Below are 14,995 nucleotides of genomic sequence, written 5' to 3'. Positions count from 1 at the left end.
TATAAGACATCAAATATTTTTTATAGGAATGATAGAAAGGGTAATATCCATAGTATGGGAAACAAATTTCTAGATCTAGCGGTTGTAATGTTAGAAGCTGATTTGGATTTAGTGGTGGTCACAGAGACATGGTTCACAGAAAACCATGACTAGGATATAATTATATATGGCTATAATCTATTCAGGAAGAACAGGGTAGGAAAAGGGGTGAAGAGTGGTAGTATGTGTTAAGAATAATATTAAAGTGACAGAATTGCAGGACATGTGGGGTAAGGAAGAAACACTGTGGGTTAATCAGAATAGAGGGAATGGAAAACATATTTATATTTGTGCAATATATAGGCCTCCTTCACAGTCAGAAGAAATAGAGATTTAATTGAAGACATTCACAAGATAGTTATGAAAAGGGAAGTACTGCTAATAGGTGATTTTAAATATCATTGATTGGAGCATCTCTGCTGAGGGGTAATCTAGAAGCAAAAGGATCTTGGATTCTCTACAGGAAGAATTGTTCCAACAGTTGGTAGTGGAACCCACATGGAAAGGAGGTATTCTGGATCTGGTGCTTACAAATGAGGAGGGTGTTTCTGATGTTATGGTGGGTGATCATTTAGTATCTAGTGATCATGAAATGGTATGGTTCAGTATTAAGAAACAAGAGGAGAGGACTTATTCAAGATTGAAGGTTTTAGACTTAAAATAATTAACTTTATCAAGATGGGGAATATGTCAAGGAAGAGTTGGTTGGCTGGGAACAGCTAAAGGAAGTAGAACAGCAGTGGGCAAAACTGAAAGGAACTATTTTAAAGGCAAAAAACCTTTAAGTTAGAAAAGTTCATAAAAGTAAGGGAAAAAGAAGGTTGCTTTGGTTATCCAATTTAGTAGCTGAAAAGGTAAGGGAAAAAAGGTTAGCTGTCATAAATTACAAGTCATTGCAGAAAAAGGAAGACAGGCTAAAATACTTGGAAAGGCTAAGAGAAGCTAGAAAAGCATTCGGTAAACCATGCCTAGATTTAGACACAGTTTTTAGAATATGCCTATGGGTTTAAAGAACATGCCTAGTAGCCATGCCTGCGCCTAACTCTAGGCATATCCATTTACACTGTAAACTTTGGTGTAAATACCAGTGCCTAAGTTAGTCACAGTGCAGGTGTATTCTATAATCCTGTGCAAAGGTTTTTAGAACGTTCCACACCCATGGCCATGCCCCTTTTTGGCATCACACATTAGAATTTACACAACCACTTTACAGAATATGCCTAGCAAGTTGTGCGTGTAAATTCTAATTAATGACAATTAGTGTGAATAATTGCTTGCTCAGTGGCAATTATCGGCATGGATTGGTTTGATAAGTAATTAAATTGTGTTCAAAAATCCAGAATATAACTGGATTTGCATTCACAAGTTTGTTCGTATTATATATCAATAGAAATCAAACAAAATAAAACATGGAAAAGAAAATAAGATGATACCTTTTTTATTGGACATAACTTAATACATTTCTTGATTAGCTTTCGAAGGTTGCCCTTCTTCGTCAGATCGGAAATAAGCAAATGTGCTAGCTGACAGTGTATATAAGTGAAAACATTCAAGCATTACTATGACAGTCTGACAGGGTGGGAGGATGGGGGTAGGTAGGAGGTATGCATGGGGACATCAAAGCATATCATTGACCAGGACCAGGACACTGTACCAGTGACTTCACAGTGAGAATCCTGAAAGGTAACTTTAAAACCATACAAGAACGTAAAACCTTTGAAGTCAGAATGATTGAATATTTTAATACCCAACAGAAAGGACTTAACAAGGATCTGGGGTTCCTAGCCCATTATAAACCATAAAGCTGTATGTCTCTGTTGATCACCCCACCCCTCACCTATCCACACCCATCCTGTTAGAATATCAATGATATGCTTTGATGTCCCCATGCATACCTCCTACCCACCCCCATCCTCCCACCCTGTCAGACTGTCATAGTAATGCTTGAATGTTTTCACTTATATACACTGTCAGCTAGCACATTTGCTTATTTCCGATTTGACGAAGAAGGGCAACCTTCGAAAGCTAATCAAGAAATGTATTAAGTTATGTCCAATAAAAAAGGTATCATCTTATTTTCTTTTCCATGTTTTATTTTGTTTGATTTCTATTGATAACCTTAAGAGTGGACTAACACGGCTACCACACTCCTCTCCTTTCGTATTATATAGAATCTGGTGGTATCCCCTTAATGCTATAAAAGTTGCTAAAAACTGAATTCACAATTTAAATAAATAATGAGTTCATTTACACTGATAATTGGCTTAAGCAATTATTGGCATTAATTAGATTTAATTGGAATATATGCATGGAAATGTAGGCATGGGGTTTGCGTCAAATTTTACATACAAGCTTAAAAATGGGGTGCAGAAATGGGAGGGTCATGGGCAGAATGGGGGCATTCCAAAAATGAATGCATATAGTTATAGAATAAAGGGGAAATGCACCTTATTTAGGCATGAAGAAAGAGGGTAGATACTAGATATAAGGGGAGAGAGGAGAAAGAGAATACAATTAGTGATAGACTGAGGAAAGAAGGGGAGTGAGAGAGCTGGGGTAAGGGAAAGAGATGAAAAACTGTAGGTAGATATAATAAAGAGAAGTAAGAAAGAAATCTGGATAGAGAGACAAAAAATAACTTGAAGAAATCTAAAAGGAAGAGGAGCAAGAAAATGACAAATGGACAGGAAATCCTGGCAAGAGAGTTAAGAGAAAAATGATGGAAGCAGAAACCAGAGACTGGGACCAACGTAATTATAAAAAGTAAATGGCCAGACAACAAAAGTAGAAAACAAATTTTATTTTTAGTTTAGGATAGAGTAGTATTGTGGCTATGTTAATAAACATTAATAAATATAAATAGGAAATGGAATAAGGTGAAATCTTTTTATTGTACTAATTTTAATATATTTTTCACTAAATTTCAGAGACCAAAACTACTACTACTACTACTTATCATTTCTATAGCGCTACTAGACGTACGCAGCGCTGTACACTTGAACATGAAGAGACAGTCCCTGCTCGACAGAGCTTACAATCTAATTAGGACAAATAGGGCAAACAAAAGATAAGGGAATTTTAAAGTGAGGATGATGAAATTAGGGTTCTGAACTAGTGAATAAGGGTTAGGAGTTAAAAGCAGCATCAAAAAGGTGGGCTTTTAGCTTAGATTTGAAGACGGCCAGAGATGGAGCTTGATGTACCGGCTCAGGAAGTCTATTCCAGGCATATGGTGCAGCAAGATAAAAGGAACGGAGTCTGGAGTTAGCAGTGGAGGAGAAGGGTGCAGATAAGAGAGATTTAGTCTGTGAACGGAGTTCCCAGGGAGGAATGTAGGGAGAGATGAGAGTGGAGAGGTACTGAGGAGCTGCAGAGTGAATGCACTTATAGGTCAATAAGAGGAGTTTGAACGGTATGCGGAAACAGGAAGCCAGTGAAGTGACTTGAGGAGAGAGCTAATAACTCAGCCAAAAATGGAAAAAGTGTATACACTTGAGCTGAACAATCCAATACACCAGCTTGTCTGAATTTGCACAGTTGTTAACTGATTCTTTCGACGCTGTTGTATTGGATTGTTCAGCTCCAGTGTATGTGCTTTAGCGTTGTTGGCTGACTTATTATAATTGACTCCTGAGACAGGCACATTATGTGTCAAAACGCAGACTGCATCAAGTCCTTTTATTTTTGCTACTTTTAATAAACCACTGGTTTGGGGGGCAAGATGGCGCCTAGAGAGGTTGTGCGATCCTGAGCTCCCGACCCTCAGCGGACGTACCTGAAGAGACAGTACTCTTTCCCTGGAGGTTCCATGGGAAGGAGGAAGGGAAAGACCAGGGTACAACCCTCCTTTGATCTGGGAAGTCCGGCCCTTCAGCAACAGATGCTGGAGAGGTTTGACATTCAGGCGCTGAAAGCACAGACGCCCGCGCTGACGGGATCTGATGCTGGTCAGACGGACTGCAGTATTGAGGCGGCTTCGCTAAGCCCGCCTCAGAATACAGCTCCCCCACGACCCGGAAGCAATTTGATAACGGCGGAGGTGCAGCCAGAGCTGCCGACCGAAGAGGCGTTTGCTCTGGCAGCTGGAGGAGGCCCTGCCGTTACCTCGACCCCAGAGATGTTAAAGTACAATGGTTGATAGCCCTGTACCTCTTCTCGATCTGGAGGCTGCTTCCAAGTTGATTGGAGATCAAACAAAACCTGCTGTGATAATGCTGGAAGCACTGTGGTACGCTATTCAGGGAATGAATACTATCCTTATCCAGGTAACAAAATCAATTAAAGAACTTATAGGTCTAAAACAAGGTCAAGATACTTTATCTGGGAGAGTACAAGAAAATGAAGGAAAAACAATTACTAGGAGGAGAGATTAAACAATTACAGAATTTAAAGGAACAATGGTTAAAGACAGGGATATTCTGGCTAGGAAGCTGGAATATCTTGATAACCAAGGGAGGAGGCATAATTTAAGATTTCTCAACTTTCCAAAATCACCTTTGATTCCTGCAATTGATATGCTAAAAAAATATTTTGGAGAAATCTCAAGAGTTCCGATGGAGGGTTTTCCACCCATTGTTAGAGCTCAATATATAACTGGTTTTAGAAATCAGCCCTTGGGATCTCAGCCTGGACTTAATCTTACTGAGTTCTTGGAAAGTTGATTAGAGGTGATAACTCAACGTGCAACCCTCCTAGTGACATTTGCACTTGAACCAGATAGAAATAATATCTTTCGTTTATATTTTAGACATAAGAATGCATAATTCTTAGGAGCCAAGATTCAAGTATTTCCAGATTTAAATAAAGAAACACACAAAAAAAGACGAGAATTCATGGTATTAAAACTAAAAATACTCGCCTTAGGTGCCACATATGTATTAAAATATCCTTGTAGATGTTTTGTATCTTTTGGTGATGTAAATTATGTATTTCTTGACCCTAAGAAATTGCAAAAATATGTTATTTCTAAAGAAGAGGATAATGGTGGTATTTCTCCCTGAACCTTCACTCAGAATAATATACTGGTAATATCAGCTAGCGGCCATTTCTGTGTTTTCCCTTTCTGTATTTAATGGGATGTTGATTAGTTCCTTTTTGAATTTATTTTCCTAGTATCTTGCCCTATTATAGTGGTCAATGTAAGAAGAATGTTAATTTAATCCTTTTGGAGAGATTTAATTTACTAAATTGTATATTTCTAATATCCACAAGTATAATAATATGGATGTAAATCTGTAAAATCATTAAACAAAAACACTGGTTTGGAACTTCACTGGTCTACCCCCTTCTTTTTCCTACCATCATACCTATGATAGGATGCTAGCAAGAATATTATAGGAACTCTTTTTGCTGGAAAAACATTCTGGAGGAAGAGGGAAGGCCTGGTGGCATGATGAGGACTAAAGAAGGTATTTTACTGTGAGATCTGATACCTATGCTAGGGCATAAGGGCCCTTTTTACCAAGCAGCAGCAAAACAGAGCCTGCGTTGGTGTCAGCATGTGTTTTACATGTGTGCTGAGGCCCACTTTTAATGCAGCTAGTAAAAGGGTAGTCTCACTTTCCTACGGGAAATGGCCAGGCGGCAAGTAAAGCACTTGCCTCGCGGCCATTTCGAGGGGAACCCTTACCGCCACCCATTGAGATGGCAGTAAGGGCTCCCACGTTAACCTGGTGGTAACTGGGCAGCACTTGGTACTGCCTGTTACCGCCGGATACACTCCGGTGCTACAAAAATAAAAAAATTTTGTAGCGCCAGAAATGACTGCATGCTAGGGGTGGGAAGTAAAAGGGCCCCTTGATATGCCACCTTTCTGTGGTATAAGCAAAATGGTTTACATGTATTATATTTAGGTGGGCAAAACACAGATTAAGAGCCCTCTTTACTAAGCAGCCTTATAGGCGTGTTAATGTTTTTAACGAGCGTTAATCACATACATGCCTACAATATCCCTATAGGTGCCTACATGGTTAGCGCCACGCACTAAGTCTAAGTGCAAGCATGCTAAAAACACTAAGGCAGTTTAGTAAACAGGACCCTAAAAGATAAATGTAATAGCATATGCAGTTTTTGCATTGTGGCAGGAAATACATGAACACCACAGTGCTCACTGCACATACTATTCACCGGGAATAGAATATTTTTTTTTCAAATCTGATATTACATTTCCTGTTAGTTCTCTGGGGTGGATCTGCTTTGTTGACTGAAGAAAACTGCACAATCATCTGAACACACTGACATAAACAAATTATAGGTCTTTCTTCTTGGCAGACAAATTGACACGTCAGATTCTAAGTCTATTGAATCAATAATGGCTGATATTGCATATGGAAACAAATCATAGATTGCAATTTTAAGGAAGCTGTAACATATCATTGTTATGAAAGCCTGTTGTACTGTGGCGTGTGCTGTGATTATACCAATTTTATCAGTATGAAAAGATAGCTATAGATTAGAGACTTTAAAATGTTACTGGAGGTCTGGAAGTTACTAAGAAAAAGAAAACTCTAAAAGCCCAAGGGTATTAGATTCCCTGTGCAAACCTTCAGCCATGCACCCCTCCCCCCCCAAGAACAGCTCAGGCTCTACCAAGCCCTCCCCCCCAGCACCACAACCACCATTACACTGTAGTTCTGCATCTCCCTTTCACCTTTCTATGTCCCTCAGGTTGCCATCATCCAATATCCAATACCTCTCCCCCTCTGTGGGCAGCATCTCCCTTTCCTCTTCTTCCCTGCTCCATGGTCAGCATTTCCTCTTCACTTCTCTACCCCATCTTCCAAGGTTGCCAGAATCTTTCCATCCATTCTCTGCCCCCCCCCCCCCCCAGTTAGCATCTCTCCCCCATTCCTTCCCACTTCCAGGCCACTGCTGATGCTCTCTATCTCTTCCTGTGCCAGCTCTGAATTTAAAAAAGAGTACGCACTGTGTAGGCGTATAGGTGCAGGTCCATGTTTACCACTTCCATGTCCCTCCCGTTTCTGACAGGAATTCTACCTCAGAGAGAGGCAGGGCACAGTGACACTTCAGCCCAGACCTGTGCTTACAGGGTCTATGCAGCTCTCACATTCTTTAAGCTCAGGACCAACATGGGTGGAGGTGAGAATAGCAGTAGCAGGCCTGATAGAGAGAAGGCACTTGTATGTGCCGGAGCCATGCTGTCTCCTAAATTCTATTGTCCTAACATATGCTTATTCTGACTTGTGGCAGGGTCGGACTTGTGCTTTGCTTCATTCTACTAAAACATTTGCTTAGAACATTTTTCCTTCATTTCCTAATTGCATTAATTCATTTAAAATGTTCAGTCTTTTTCTTGGTAGCACATGGTGGGTTACATTTAAATGGATTAGGTATGTCCTCCCCCCCCCCCCCCCCCCCCCCCCAAGATTTAAAATCTAAGGCTTTTATTTACTAACCCATGGTAAAATAACACATTTGTGTGCAATTTAACCACAGGAAATTTACCTACAATTCTCTAATTCATGGTATTTCAGTATTGAATGATAGTGAATCCCAGGGTAATTTTCTTTGCATTGCTGCAAGCAGAAACTTTGCATGTTCCCAGTCACTACCACATACAATAGATGTCTCCAACCTGAGTGCATTACTTTTAACATGGCCCAATGATTAAAAAAAAAATTAAAAAAAAAGCTCTTCCCCTTCACCACTCAGCCACAGATCTTCTTGGTGATTAAAGTGTAATAAATAAGTCAGCCTCTGGCTCTCTACATCTGTCAATTACATGATCTTCCTTAGCCTTGCATCTTCTTTTGAAAAGTACTGACACGCTCAGACACTCCCTAGCCCCTGATCCCTTGTTACCAATATGGCCACTCCTTATTGTACCCAGAATCCACTGGCACCACATATTGGGTTTCTAGTGATAGCAGAAGTGGTCCTCAGAGGCTCCTGCCCCAGTAGCTCTACTTTCAAAAATGCTGCTACCAGGTGATAGTAGTAATTTCAAGATACTATCTCTAGGGGTGTTGGCAGTCTGACCCCTAGCAATGCTACTGTGAGAGAACTGTGAGTGGCCTGTCAACACCATTTTTGAATATGGAACTACTGGATCAGCAGCGACCAGGGATGTGTCCTACCTGTTACTGGACATCAAAAACATCCTGGTACATGCTAGGATGGGGATGGGGTCTCCACTCCCAGACACACCCACAGCACTAAAAAATAAATTCTGTTGTTTAGCATGTGGGAAGTGTGTGTTGAGGCCTAAACTACTGTGGGAGGCCTGTGCTTTCACTCTAAAACATTTGAACTTATTTGTTATCAGCAGAATTTGGAAAATGTACAAGGATGTATAGACTTTTATTTGGATACTGCATATATATGGAAAGAGAGAAGTTAATCAAATACCAAGTGATGCAAAGACCAACAAATTGTCACAAGGATACAGAAATTGTCTCAATTGTTCTGGGTGCCACTAGCCTAGTTCGTGGTAGAAATCAGCTGGCAGTAAATGCCGAGATGCCCAGAAGAATATTTATTTATTTATTTATTTATATATATCATTTATACCCCACAATTTCCCACCACTGGCAGGCTCAATGTGGCTTACAACATTTAGTTAACAAACAGGAAATTACAATAAATGGAAAGTGATACGAGGGGTGGAAAGGTACAGGGTTAAGAGAAAGTAGTTAAGTCCACAAGATCTTTAGAGGAGTTGGAGTCCAGGAATCACAGAGGTAGGACGAGATCTTTAGGGTAAGCCTTCCCAAATTAATGGGCGTCTGGGCATTTACCACCAGTTGATTTCTACCATGAGCTAAGAACGCTGCCGTGGCTTAGTAAAAGACCCCCTATGTTTCTTACATTGTATGAACTCCCCTCCCCCCCCCCCAAAAAAATCAAGAATAATTCAAGGATTTAGGGGCCCGTTTATTAAAAGGTTGGGCGCAGCATCCCGGAACTACCGCCGACCCAAAGCTAGTGCCCGTGATAGTTCCGCACCCTAGCATGCACCATTTCTGGGGGAGGTACCTGGCGATGATGCTGCCCGGTTACTGCCAGGTTAGTGCGGGAGCCCTTACAGCCACCTCAGTGGGTGGCAGTAAGTGCTTCCTCCTCAAAATGGCCGTGTGGCAAGTGTGAACTTACCGCACTTCCATTTCATTTTTGGCTATTTTCACCTGCTGCAGTAAAAGGGGCCCTGGTGTGAGGCAAAAACAACCATCACTGCTAGTGCAGGGCTCCTTTTACCGCAGCTTAGTAACAGGGCCCCTAAGAAAAGCAAATAAAGTAAATCTGACAGACTAAGATAACACCCGGTATATCCTAGCATATGAATAAGGTTCCCTCCTATAACACTATACAGAAAAGAAACCCCTTTACAGACACCATAGACCCTGTATCCTAAAGTACAAAGTGACTTTGCAAAAGTGCACTTTACATTTAAAAAACAAAAAGCACAGAATGCCTTTGCTGATTTCTTACACTTCAAGTTCATGCTGACCTCCTTCCAATCTGCTCTTTTACGTGCCAAACAGGATTATTATATCCAACTGACCAACTCTCTTGGCTCTAATCCTCGACTTCTCTTCACCACACTGAACTCTCTCCTCAAGGTGCCCCTCCCCCAACTCCCCCTTCATTATCTCCTCAGACCCTTGCTGAATTCTTTCACAACAAGGTTCAAAAGATAAACCTTGCTTTCTCTACCTCACCAGCTCTCCCTCCACTAGTCCATTCCCCTCTCTCTCTCCTTCCCCTCATTCCCTTTCCTCCTTTCCTCCTTTCCTGAAGTTACTATTGAGGAAACTACACTTCTCCTTTCTTCCTAAAAATGTACCACCTGTTCCTCTGATCCCATTCCCACCCACCTTCTTAATGCCATCTCTCCTACTCTTATTCCTTTTATCTGTCACATTCTCAACCTCTCACTTTCCACTGCGAATGTCCCTGCTGCCTTTAAACATGCTGTGGTCACACCTCTCCTTAAGAAGCCTTCACTTGACCCTACTTGTCCCTCTAATTACCGACCCATCTCCCTCCTTCCTTTTCTCTCCAAATTACTTGAGCGTGCTGTTCACCGCCGCTGCCTTGATTTCCTCTCCTCACATGCTATTCTTGACCCATTACAGTCTGGTTTTCGCCCTCTCCACTCAACCGAAACTGCGCTTACTAAAGTCTCCAATGACCTATTACTGGCTAAATCCAGAGGTCAATATTCCATCCTCATTCTTCTTGATCTTTCCGCTGCTTTTGACACTGTCGATCACAGCATACTTCTCGATACCCTGTCCTCACTTGGATTCCAGGGCTCTGTCCTTTCCTGGTTCTCTTCCTACCTCTCCCTCCGCACCTTTAGTGTTCACTCTGGTGGATCCTCTTCTACTTCTATCCCTCTGCCTGTTGGTGTACCTCAGGGTTCTGTTCTTGGTCCCCTCCTCTTTTCTATCTACACTTCTTCCCTTGGTTCATTAATCTCATCCCATGGCTTTTCCTACCATCTCTATGCTGATGACTCCCAAATCTACCTTTCTACCCCTGATATCTCACCTTGCATCCAAACCAAAGTTTCAGCGTGCTTGTCTGACATTGCTGCCTGGATGTCTCAACGCCACCTGAAATTAAATATGACCAAAACCGAGCTTCTCATTTTCCCCCCCAAACCCACCTCCCCGCTCCCCCCCTTTTCTATTTCTGTTGATGGCTCTCTCATTCTCCCTGTCTCCTCAGCTCGAAACCTTGGGGTCATCTTTGACTCTTCTCTCTCCTTCTCTGCTCATATCCAGCAGACCGCCAAGACCTGTCGTTTCTTTCTTTACAACATCCGTAAATCCGCCCCTTTCTTTCCGAGCACTCTACCAAAACCCTCATCCACACCCTTGTCACCTCTCGTTTAGACTACTGCAATCTGCTTCTTGCTGGCCTCCCACTTAGTCACCTCTCCCCTCTCCAGTCGGTTCAAAACTCTGTTGCCCGTCTCATCTTCTGCCAGGGTCGCTTTACTCATACTTCTCCTCAAGACCCTTCACTGGCTCCCTCTCTGTTTTCGCATCCTGTTCAAACTTCTTCTACTAACCTATAAATGTATTCACTCTGCTGCTCCCCAGTATCTCTCCACACTCGTCCTTCCCTACACCCCTTCCCGTGCACACCGCTCCATGGATAAATCCTTCTTATCTGTTCCCTTCTCCACTACTGCCAACTCCAGACTTCGCGCCTTCTGTCTCGCTGCACCCTACACCTGGAATAAACTTCCTGAGCCCATACGTCTTGCCCCATCCTTGGCCACCTTTAAATCTAGACTGAAAGCCCACCTCTTTAACATTGCTTTTGACTCGTAACCACTTGTAACCACTCGCCTCCACCTACCCTCCTCTCTTCCTTCCCGTTCACATTAATTGATTTGATTTGCTTACTTTATTTATTTTTTGTCTATTAGATTGTAAGCTCTTTGAGCAGGGACTGTCTTTCTTCTATATTTGTGCAGCACTGCTTATGCCTTGTAGCGCTATAGAAATGCTAAATAGTAGTAGTAGTAGTCGATGCTGCGCCAGGACCTCCTCGGGTCACATGAAAATTCTAACCCACTTCGGGCGTTTCCATTATTGACCTCCATAGCGAAGTGTTACTATTTCCGGGTCTTGGAGGGGTCGTGCCAACAGGGGGACTTAAAGTCACTCCCTCCACTGAAATTCGGCAATAAAGCCTTGCTGTTCCCCGAAACAAGAACCAATATCCCCGACGTTATGACCCCGAATCTCTGCAAAATAGACTGAGAAGTGGTGGGAACCCCAGCCGTGTTCGAAGAGGACAGCACCACGGCTTTGCCTTTTCTCTTCCCCATTCTCTGGGGAGCGCGCCTTCTTCAGGCATTCTGGTGTAAAACGGGAACTCAACTAGCGTACGTCCTCCCTCAACGCCATCTTGGATCCTCCAGGTTGGGACACTCTTTGTCTGGTTTCTCCTCAGAGGCCTGTCTGATATGGGTAACCCTACAGCATAGCCCTCTGAGTCATTGAAACACGGAAGCCCCTCCACCACTTGCAAGGTGGTGTCCCTTCGGAGGGGATCACGTTCCCTTTTGAGCTGTACGCTATTTAGGCACCCAGGGTTACAGAGTAGCACATAGGCAGATGCGTACACAAATCCAAATTAGTGCTAATTAACTTAAATTGATAATGCCAAGTAATTGATAGCTCATTAACCAATTTAGTTGTGCATGCATCTTGGATCTGTGCTGAAATTTTGGCAACATATATAGAATCCAGGGGATATTTCCTGGTGTATTTATGTATATTTTACTAAAAGGTGTACATTGTAAATGTCACAATTTTATTGCCTGCCTAGATGCCTTACGTAAAATTGGGCTTAAACTCTTCCAAAAATGCTCCCATCCCCCCATTCACTAAACTAGGATTACCCCGCCCTCCCTTCATCATGTACAAAGTTTCTATGTCCTCTGCCAGCACCCTCCCCCACTGCATCATGTAAGCACTGGGCCTCCCTAGAACAATATTGAAATTGAGGTGCATCTTTTACATTACAATTATTTATAACAGCAACAACAAAAAAGATGTCTTGAAGGAAATGGTTCTTGTTGGAATGTGTCTTGATAGGACAAAATCAGAATCATTGCTGAACTGAAAATTAGCCCACAAATACAAGTTGGAATCAAATAATTTCAGAATATTGCTGATTCTAAAAGATAATCTAGTTTTACTTATGAAGACAAACCTGCTAGAAATGTAGGGGTTCTTTTACTAAACTGTGGGGAAAATGGTCCTCTTGTAGCAACAGGGGCCATTTTTCCCATGCTCCAGGGCTCTTTTTATCATAGTGGGTAAAATGCCCCCCCAAAATGGCCACGTGGTAAGGTAACCCTTACCGCGTGGCTATACAGCAGGAGCACTTACCGCCACCTCAAAGGGCTTCTACAGTAACCCAGTGGTAAATGGGCAATGCATGGTGATGCCCGATTACCACCAACTTAGCACCGTGCTACAGAAAAAGAAATTTCCAGAGCACTTGAAATGGTGCGCTCCAGCTGGAACTACCGCCGGTGGCCACATTGGGCCAGCAGTGGTTAAGGATTGATGAGTGGTAAGCCCATATTGGACTTACTGACACTTTGTAAAAGACCCCCTAAGTTAATGGAGGATTTTGAGGTGAAAGAGTTGACAACATGCTTTTTCATTAGGGATGTACACAAATAATTCTTGTTTTGTTTTTAGAAAATCTGGTGCTTTTTCCATGATTTTTCTTACATATTTTTTCAATTTATTTCAGAAATTTATATTTATTTTATTTTAGTTACATTTGTACCCCGCACTTTCCCACTCATGGCAAGCTCAATGCGGCTTATTTGTACCTGGGGCAATAGAGGGTTAAGTGACTTGCCCAGAGTCACAAGGAGCTGTGCCTGAAGTGGGAATCAAACTCAGTTCCCTAAGACCAGAGTCCACCACCCTAACCACTAGGCCACTCCTCCACTCCATATTAAGATAAATGTTTAAATTCATACTTGTTTAATACATGGCAATTGATTGTGCGTATATTAGTTCATAGACTGATGTTAATTAAGCTGATTTTGCACAATTCAAATTTTTAAGGTCCTTCAATGTGTGTTGATGAAAGCACATATCTACTTTTCATAACACAGGCAACAAAAATAACTAAAAGCAACAGTAATTCATATGTGGAGACACCCTAAAGTTTTGACACGAAGGTACAGGCAGTTTTACTCTTGGAAGAAAAAATTTGATTGTTAGGGATTTAATAAAGGAGAGCATAGAAAATTTCCAGTGAAGTAAATATGAATGTAAGATTCAAACTGATCCATCCATTGAGGGTGAATGTCCCTAGGAAATGCAAAGCCAAAATATTGAAAATCCTGAACAATTACAAGGTTATATTTATTCTCTTTCAGAGATTAAAATGGAGACTGACTGATTTATGTATGCAGACAGATGCAAATGGAGAATGCTGCAGTGAGACAGTGAGTATGTCATATGCTTCACTCCTGGCTAAGAGACTACATAGATATTTTTGATTTTCACTCTTTTATCATAAATGCTTGAAGTAGTGTACATAGAGTTTGGTTTTGCATATAGATTCTTAATTACAATGTTGCCTTTTCAGAGCCAATGGCTGTTAATAGCTACTAATTAAGGTGAGGTCTGTTGCTGAAATTGTTCATGTAACTTGTTTGTAATGATCTGATTATATCCTGTAGACATTCCCAAAATCTGTTGTGCTACAAGTTTGCTAAGTATCAATGTCTCTCATACAAACTCTATGGTAGCATCATTCAGAGCCACTATTCACCCAGAGGCATCCCAGATTAATATTGTTCATATTGTTAATATTGTGAGGAGTAGGCTAGTGGTTAGTGCAGTGGAGGTTGATCCTGGGGAACTCAGTTCAGTTCCCATTGCAGCTCCTTGTGACTCTGGGAAACTCACTTAACCCTCCATTGTCCCGGTACAAAATAAGTACCTGAATATATGTAAATTACTTTGAATGTAGTTGCAAAAACCTCAGAAAGGCAGTACATCAAGTCCCATTTCCCCTTCCCTTTAGTTTGATGTCGAGGAGCTTAAGGATGTGACCTTCCTAAAGAGCGCTACACTACCACCAAGCTACCTGAGTTTTCAAGGAGGGCAGGAAAATGTGCCGACTAGCAGCTGCCTTGTGGTTCTGAAGGGCAACTGAAAAAAAAAATCAATAGCCTGTCACCTTACTCAGAACCCTAAAACCAGCTCTCCCTTAGTTGCAGGGCTTGCAGACTCTCATTACCTCTCTCCTCAGCATGCGTTTCTGCTTTTTTCTGGTACCTCAGTATGCTGATGTCTGATTTGTGTTGGTTTATTATAAGTGAACAATTTTAAGTGAAGAATTAAATCTGTATAGGAGGTTTAAGAAAATTATTGATTACAACTGGTCTAACTACATAAAATCTGTGCATATCTGACAGACTCAGCAAGAATTACTATTA

General features: G+C 41.7%; 1 protein-coding gene across 1 annotated transcript in view; it reads left to right on the top strand.

Moving 5' to 3' along the window:
* The window catches only part of LINGO2 (leucine rich repeat and Ig domain containing 2), a 1,076,239-nt gene that overhangs the window by 205,878 nt on the left and 855,366 nt on the right, over nucleotides 1-14,995 (top strand). Inside the window, exon 2 of the mRNA XM_030194184.1 lies at nucleotides 13,928-13,996. The gene's annotated coding sequence lies outside the window, so the exon portion shown is untranslated. The remainder of the gene's footprint in view (nucleotides 1-13,927; nucleotides 13,997-14,995) is intronic.

This window comes from Microcaecilia unicolor, chromosome 2 (genome assembly GCF_901765095.1).
Source record: "Microcaecilia unicolor chromosome 2, aMicUni1.1, whole genome shotgun sequence".
Lineage (NCBI taxonomy): Eukaryota > Metazoa > Chordata > Amphibia > Gymnophiona > Siphonopidae > Microcaecilia > Microcaecilia unicolor.
The sequence above is the reverse complement of the archived record's forward strand: the minus strand, read 5'-3'. Positions and strand labels throughout refer to the sequence as shown.